This window comes from Zingiber officinale, chromosome 11A, assembly GCF_018446385.1.
Source record: "Zingiber officinale cultivar Zhangliang chromosome 11A, Zo_v1.1, whole genome shotgun sequence".
Classification (NCBI taxonomy): Eukaryota; Viridiplantae; Streptophyta; class Magnoliopsida; order Zingiberales; family Zingiberaceae; genus Zingiber; species Zingiber officinale.
The window spans coordinates 77,155,896-77,164,753 of record NC_056006.1 but is presented as its reverse complement, the minus strand read 5'-3'; the positions used below and the strand labels follow the sequence as shown (position 1 = coordinate 77,164,753).

At 36.9% G+C, this 8,858-nt stretch overlaps 2 non-coding genes across 2 annotated transcripts; both read right to left on the bottom strand.

The window, feature by feature from the left end:
• Positions 1-335: 335 nt before the first annotated feature.
• On the bottom strand, positions 336-441 carry LOC122033099. The gene has a single exon (XR_006126360.1). It is a non-coding gene; the product is annotated as a small nucleolar RNA R71 (small nucleolar RNA).
• A 7,273-nt stretch (positions 442-7,714) lies between these two features.
• On the bottom strand, positions 7,715-7,820 carry LOC122033070. The gene has a single exon (XR_006126333.1). It is a non-coding gene; the product is annotated as a small nucleolar RNA R71 (small nucleolar RNA).
• Between the last annotated feature and the right edge of the window lie 1,038 nt (positions 7,821-8,858).

Below are 8,858 nucleotides of genomic sequence, written 5' to 3'. Positions count from 1 at the left end.
TTCTGCAAGATTTTTATCTCCCATTGTGCAACTTCAAATTGAAGCAGAAAGTTTCCAATTAGACTCAGAGTTAATTTTCATGATACAAGGTCATAAATTTGGAGGAGAAGTATCAGAAAGTCCTTATTTGCGTCTTGAAACATTTTTTGAGATTTGTGATATGGTGAAATGTGAAGGAGTGTCAGCAGATGCAGTTCGATTGATGGCATTTTCTTTCATTATCAAGGATGAAGCAAGGACTTGGTTATATTCTCTTCATCCTCAAAGCATCACAAGTTGGGAACAATTGGAGAAGCAATATTTGAATCATTTTTTCTCTCCAAGTAGAACAGTTTATATGAGGAATTGCATAACAAATTTTGCTCAGGCATATGGAGAATCATTATTTGAAGCATGGGATAGATTTAAGAGTCTTCAAAGACAGTTCCCTCATCATGGTTTTGAAAAATGATTGATTCTGCACATATTCTATGGGGAAATTTCTTTCTCAGACAAGAGTTTATTGGATCCATTAGCTGGAGGTTCTTTTATGGACAAAAGAGTAGATGAAGCATATATGTTAATTGATCAAGTGACATTGAACCTCCATGAATGGTCGAACATAGGTTGGATGAAATCTCCCTCAAACATTCAAGAAGTACAAGCCATAAATGCTATAGAGCCTGTCAAGCTAATTGTAACTCAACCATCTATGAGTTTTGAAAATCACAAGGCACAGAACGGGAAGTTCAAACATTTGGGGGGATGATTGAAAGTATTATTTCAAAATGGTTTAAAGAAGATCCCCCTCCTTCAAAGACAAGATCTCATGAAAAGTGTGATGATGTTGGGTTGAGAATTGGAAAAAATCATGAAGAACTTCTAAAGAAGGACATGTTTAAAATTGAGGAGAAGAATAATAGAAGATCACAAGAACTTAGTTCCATTTCTCCAGGAAGTTTCCAAAGGTCACAAGTACCTTTCCCTCAACGATTGATCACACCAACACTAGATAAGCAAGTTGGTCCTCCTCCAAAAGCTCAAAGGGAATTTGGGAAAAAGGAAGTTCAATCTTTCCCAGGACCTTCACTAAGGGTTCCTTTTCCACAAAGGTTAGTGTGGGTCAATGAAAATAAAGACTTCGGCAAATCCTGTGATACTAATATGGATGAGTGCAGATTTTTGAATGTATATGAAGATGAAGACTCTTCAGATGAGGATTTTATTGATAATGCAGTGGTAAATAAGTGTTAGTTAGAGCCCTAGAGTCGATCATTTGATGATTGTTATATGGACTCATTGTATCATATTTCTTATGTATATAAAGACATTTGTTTATGGTTATTATACTTACTTGTATTGGTGCCAAATAACTAAGTATAATAGCGTCCTTGAGTAGAAAGTTCTTACATATATCAATCGATTGGTTGAATCGATAGTGAGATGATATAGGGAACACTACTATTAATCATTCCTAGTCAAGTATTAACATTCAAGGACAATGTTAATACGACAAGACTAGCATGTAGGTCAACTCGATGACTTGACCTCACAAGTCATGGATATTGAGATATCAAGTTGGCACATGGGTATGCATTGGAGAATGTATACTGAATGACCCTCCATGAGAAAGTATCATGGATCATTATATGAGTGTCATATACTTTCTCATGTGGCTATTAGTATGACTATTAGTCTTTGGACCTGAAGTCACCATGGTTCCCTACATAATGAGTTGCATAGTTTGGCTTCGTCAAACGTCACCCGTAACTGGGTGGACTATAAAGGTGATTACTCGGTATGTAACAAATTATGTGGAGGGATGTGAGTGATGTAGATGGGATCTATCCCTCCTATATGATGGGAGTGACATCATTATTCTTGATAGAGTGAGACCACTAAGTGCATAGTCATGCCCAAATGAGTCAATATGAGATGTTGAGCTCATTTGATTGAGTGAGTCTACTTGGAGTTCAAGATTTAGATTGATTAGAGGATGACACGGTCTATGCCTCACATTGATCAATCTAGATGTCTAGGATAGAAGGACATTGTCACATATTGTGAAGAGTCATAATTAGTAGTCACAAGGTGATGTTGGATCTCAACATTCTTATAACTTGGGTAGTAATGATGTGTTGCTAGATATCACTCATTACTTATGCTTCTAAATGGGTTTAGGAGCATTGCCAATGTTACAAGAACCTATAGGGTCGCACACAAAGGGCAATTAGATAGAGATTAGGTTCATTTGATTAACCAAGAGGATTAGATTCATGTGATGAACCAAATTAGATTAAGAGTAATCCAAATTAAACTAATTGAGTTGGACTCGATTTGATTCATGTGTTCAATGGATCTAATTTAGATTATGTTTTATTGAATCAATTTAATCAATGAATAGAGATTCATTATATTAAATTGATTTGATCAAATGGTTAGATTTGATCAACCATGGGAGAGAAGTGGTCAAGTTTGACTTGACTTGAGAGGGAAGATGAAAAGTCAAGTTTGACTTGACCATTGCCACCTCATTTGTGAGTTGGCATTAAGTGGGCCAATGATGATGTTCCACATCATCAAGGTTGGCTTATGTATGTGCCACATCATGAGGGAGATCAAGAGTTGTGACTCTTGATATCCCATGGAGGTATATAACCTCTTTTCAATATGGCCAGCCACTTTATGTTAGTGTGGGAGTTTCATTTTGATTTTGTAACTCCATCTTCTTCCTCCTCTCTTCTCTTCTCTCCCTCTCCTCACCATTTCCCAAATCTTGCTTGAGTGCTAGCACACTCTAAGGTTTCTTCTCCACCTAATCGTTCGTGTGGATACACATAGAGGGGTGTTGGCTTGACACCCTTGAGATCTGCCAATCTTGGACGAGCGGGATAAGCGAAGGGTTTCGCTACAAAGGTATAACCCTCTTCTTGTAGATCTAGGGTACAAAAACTTGTACAAGAAAAATTTTAAAGTTTCAGACGGATCTGGTGGCATGGGATTTCGAGGTTTCCGTAACACAAAAAAGCAGTTTTTGCGGCTCGAAAATCCCAACAATAAGTTTTCAGATCTACCTCCAAATTTTATAGGGTGTTATAGTGACATTGAACTTTCAGATGATAAATGTGATGTGGTAGATCAACTTAAAACTGCAAGTTATTGATCCTCTTGTTATTGATTCTCCTATTGAGGACATAGATGTTGGTTTATTTTTTGATGTTTGTGCTGATGATAATGATATGGAAGAATGTGTAGGGAGTTGTGTTGTGGAAGTAGCATCTCAAGGATCACCACCTTTGTTCATACAACCCTTAGAGGTTGTAAGAATTGATCATGTTGTGGAACAATGTGTAGGGAATCATGTAAATATAGTTGAGTCTCAAGAATCACCTTCTTTGATATCACCAACACCTGAGCCAGAGCCAAAACCATCATTTGATTCAGAGGAATTCACTTCTACATGTTTATAAATTTCAAGTATCTCTCAGCAAAGTAAGGTTAGTACTTCTTGTGATCTTTTAGGAAATTTTATAGAGGTACCTATTATTGACTTTGTTGGATGTGATTCAGTTTTTATTTCTTATTCTGTTTATCTTAATATGGTTGTGGCTCTATCTTATCTAATATGCTTGTGGGAGATTTGTACTTTCTTTGCATGTGCAGATTTCACTTGGGCTAATGATTGGAAGCTCAATCTGAACCGTCTTCGACCACCCGAAAGAATTTTAAAGAAGACGAAGATGGAGAGAATGTTACTTCACTTTTTAATGCAAATGTTGAAAACTCCCACCAAAATAAGAACCCTTGGTAGTAGGGTGATAAAATATCTTATCCCTCCAAGAACAAGATTTAGATGAATCTAATGAGGTGGTCAAGCTAATAACCTTAAACAAGTGCTTCTTGGGAGGCAACCAAAGTTCAATCTTGTTTTCATTTTCTAGTTTCTTTTTTATTTCATTTCTTTCCTTATAATAAACTTGTATCCTCTACTTAATTTTTCTTGTCTATCTTATTTTTGTAGATTTCAAAGTTGTGGAGGAATGTGAGCATTGGATAGAGGAGTATCTTTAAAAACATGAATGTCAACCATTTGGAGCTCATCACTTGGTAACTTCTCTAAACATCATAAATCTCCTCCATATATCATTTCTAGTTTTCATTGGGACAATGAAAAGTTTAAGTCTGAGGGGATGCATTAGATACATTTGATTTGCTTTGTTAGTTTTTGATTTTTGCTTATGTCTTGCATTTTGTTTTGATTTTCGTGGCATACATCTTGAGAACATCAAACTTTACTTATCTGCTTTCTTGTCTTTTAGTAAAAATGTTAGCACATTCATTATCTAGATTTATGATGTTTTAAATGATGCTAGTAGTATGCTTAATGTACCTCTTTTCTCTATCTTGGGTAGCATGAAATAAGCTAAGTGTCATATGGAAATGAGTTCTAGTTTTGGCTTAACCTTAAGGATTTTACCTTCACTTTACTATACTTGAGCTTGGATTGTTGATATCATTGAAATAGTCATGATTCATTTTATTTGTTTAGTACTTGGTTTCCATGGTGATTTCTCAAACTTCATTTTGGTTACAGGATGAGTCTCAAATCATGTAATCTCATTTGAAAAAGTCAAAATATCCTAACATTTGTGCTAAAAGTACATTTGTGAATAAGATTTGCACAATGCAAATACTTATGAAAAAAAGTGTGAAAAAGAAGGAAAAAAGTGAATAAGGGATATAAAAAACAGATGTCATGAGTGGAATCTAGCAAGTCACCCCTTTGAGACTGAGTTAGGTTATTGGGGAAATGACTGCTTAGCTTCTCTTGAGATTGAGAGCGCCTTTGAGACCTTGGGTTGATTGGGAAATATGAACCAAGTGTGTGGCATGTAAGTGCCTATCACCGGTTACGTGCCTATCACCAGAAACATTAGGAACTCAAATTTGATGACGACTTAACTAGGACAAAGATTGAAACTTGAAGGGTTTTGAGTTACTTATTGCACTGTGCACAAGATATTTATGCTTGAGTCATTCTTAACTTGTTTCCATGATCATGCTTGTTAGTGAAACTTTTTGATAGAGTTAGGAAAATGCATTAGGGATATGAGTGTGTTGTAGAACATATGAATTTAGATTGCAGCATTTTGCTTGAGGATAAACAAAGGTTTAAGTCTGGGGGTGTGATGTGCGTAGATTGTATACTCTTGTTTAGCATGTTTTGACGCACATTCACATACTTTGCACATGCATTATCTATGCTTTTTCATACTTCCAGCTTTGATTTTAGCATATTTACTCTTTTTGTTCGAAGATCTGCTTTTGTGCATTTTTTGTACACAGGAGTCGATTTTGGAGAAGAACTGATGTCCGAGGCAAGCAAACCAAAGGAGGAAGGCACCATCCTTGTGTGCCACACGGCCCTGCCATGGGGGGTTGCCCTGGCCGTGTGAGGTTCACCACCCGTGTGGCTGCAGCAGGAAAGGGAGTGGCCATGGTCGTGTGAGCTTCACACGGTCGTGCCCAGTTTTGAAGCCAACAGGAGTCAGGCCGTGTACACCACACGGCCTTGCAAGCTTTCCAGAATTGAAGCAGTGCTCGGCCGTGTATATCTACACGGTCGTGCAACATTCCCAGAGGCCAAGAATGCCCTGGCAGTGTGCACCACACGGCCGTGCAGGAGTACCAGAACAGGAGGCAGCGCAGGCCGTGTAGATCTACACGGTCTTGCAAGGGAGTAGTGGTAGAGCATGCCACGGTCGTGTGAGCATCACACGGCCGTGTCACCCTAGTAGAGAGGGGAGTAGGGCAGGTCGTGTGAGCTTCACACGGCCGTGTCTCGGGGTTGTGTGGCGCCCAAACCCCTCTTCTATATAAATCTCTCTTCATGATTTGAAAGGGGATCTGCTCCCTTTTGGGGGAGAACGAGATTTGGGGCGTTCCTCCACCTTCTTAGATGATTTTCCGGTGATTCAAGGGCAGATTCTTCAACGTATCGACTCCGGAATCGAGGATTGGATCCGAAAACCGTTCTTCATCGTAGATAAGCTTTTCTTCCCTTTCTTTTCTTGGATTTGGGATCAAGATGCTTGTAATCTTCTTATTTTTGGATTTCTTTCCTCGTTCTATGGATTAGATCTCTTGTTCTAGGATGGAGGGAGTATTTGTAATGAAGATTTAATGTAAAACTCTTGTGAATTTGTCAATTTCCTATTTCAATGATTTTGTCATGTTTTGTATCTCTTTGATCTTGAGTGGAATGCCGTGATTTGGACCTAATGCCCATTCTTGATTAAATGTTTGAATACCTTGTGGATCTAGTAGAGATTATTACCCATTCGATTTTCCGAGGGACGTTCGTGACAAGAACAAGCCCGTGTAAGGACGTTTGAGAGATGATCTTGAGGGTGAAATAGGGTTATTCAAGGGGGTAGGATAGATTGTATGTGTTCATATCTTTTATCTTGATGTAGTTGAGGAGAGATGAATTCTTATTTTGATTATCCTAGGGACACACGTGACAGGCAAGCCCGTGTAAGGACAACATAGATTCATCCCTAATTGATCACATTTAGGTATAGATTTCAGTCCTAGGCTGGTTGTCTGTTGCAAGAGGGAACCGGCAACCTCCTACAAATGATGGGAAATCAAGGAATAAGATTTGGTAGATCATTTACATTAAATAATTTACAAAGAAATTGAAACTCCTAGAACATACCTTTATCATAGCTCTTATTCTTGTTTCTTATTCTTTAGTTTCTATGTTTTACTTTGCATAGTTGTACTTTGCTTTTGTCAATCTATTGATTTGTTGCTTAGCTAATTCGCGTTGAGATATCTTTAGTGCTTATAACAGTCCCTGTGGATACGATATCTTTTATTATTACTTACGATATTTCCGTACACTTGCGAAACGTCAACAAGTTTTTGGCGTCGTTGCCGGGGATTGCGCTATAACATTAGAGATTATCAATTGAGTTAGATTAAACATAACTTTTATTTTCATTAGCATAATTGTATCTAATCTTTAGAATTCTATTTTTCTTGTATATCTTTCTACTTTTTGTCAATTCCTTTTTGTTGCAATTATAATTCTACATTTTTTATTTCAAACATTCTAGTCTAACTTTTCTTTCTTTTGATTTAGTTTCTTTCTTCTTTTCTTTTGTAAACATATCTTGAAATCTTGTTCTTGGCATATGAATTATTCTAGATATTTTTCTTGTTCCTTTTGTCTTTTCTTTCTTGTTTTCATTATGCACTTTCTTTCATGTAATTTAAATTCTACATTTTCTTTCTTGCTTTTCATATTGCAATTTATTTCTTATTTTTGATTCTTGAATATCCATGAGCACTAACATGTCAAGCAGACCCATGAGAAATTTTTCTACACCTTTTTCTGCATGATTTTTATCTCCCATTGTGCAACTTCAAATTGAAGCAGAAAGTTTCCAACTAGACTCAGAGTTAATTTTCACGATACAAGGTCACAAATTTGGAAGAGAAGTATCAGAAAGTCCTTATCTGCGTCTTGAAACATTTTTAGAGATTTGTGATATGGTGAAATGTGAAGGAGTGTCAGCAGATGCAGTTCGATTGATGGTATTTCCTTTCAGTATCAAGGATGAAGCAAGGACTTGGTTATATTCTCTCCGTCCTCAAAGCATCACAAGTTGGGAACAATTGGAGAAGCAATTTTTGAATCATTTTTTCCCTCCAAGTAGAACAGTGTATATGAGGAATTGTATAACAAATTTTGCTCAGGCATATGGAGAATCATTATTTGAAGCATGGGATAGATTTAAGAGTCTTTAAAGACAGTGCCCTCATCATGGTTTTGAAAAATGGTTGATTCTGCACATATTCTGTGGGAAAATTTCTTTCTCAGACAAGAGTTTATTGAATTTATCAGCTGGAGGTTCTTTTATGGATAAAAGTGTAGATGAAGCATATATGTTAATTGATCAAGTGACATTGAACCTCCATAAATGGTCGAACATAGGTTGGATGAAATCTCCCTCAAACATTCAAGAAGTACAAGCCATAAATGCTATAGAGCATGTCAAGAAAATTGTAACTCAACCATCTATGAGTTTTGAAAATCACAAGTCACAGAATGGGAAGTTCAAACATTTGGGGGCAAAAATTAAAAGTATTATTTCAAAATGGTTTAAAGAAGATCCCCCTCCTTCGCAGACAAGATCTCGTGAAAAGTGTGATGATGTTGGGTTGAGAATTGGAAAAAATCATGAAGAACTTCTGAAGAAGGACATGTTTAAAATTGAGGAGAAGAATAATAGAAGACCACAAGAACTCAGTTCCATTTCTCCAGGAAGTTCCCAAAGGTCACAAGTATTTTTCCCTCAACGATTGATCACACCAACACTAGATAAGCAAGTTGGTCCTCCTCCAAAAGCTCAAAGGGAATTTGGGAAAAAGAAAGCTCAATATTTCCCAGGACCTTCACTAAGGGTTCCTTTTTCACAAAGGTTAGTGGGGGTCAATGAAAATAAAGACTTCGCACTGTGACACTAATATGGTTGAGTGCAGATTTTTGAATGTATATGAAGATGAAAACTCTTCAAATAAGGATTTTATTGATAATGCAGTGGTAAATAAGTTTTCAGATCTACCTCCAAATTTTATAGGGTGTTATAGTGACTTTGAACTTTCAGATGATAAATGTGATGTAGTAGATCAACTTAAAACTGCAAGTGAAGTTATTTATCCTCAAGTTATTGATTCTCCTATTGAGGACATAGATGTTGGTTTATTTTTTGATGTTTGTGTTGATGATGATGATATGGAAGAATGTGTAGGGAGTTGTGTAGTGAAAGCAGCATCTCAAGGATCGCCACCTTTGTTCATACAACCCT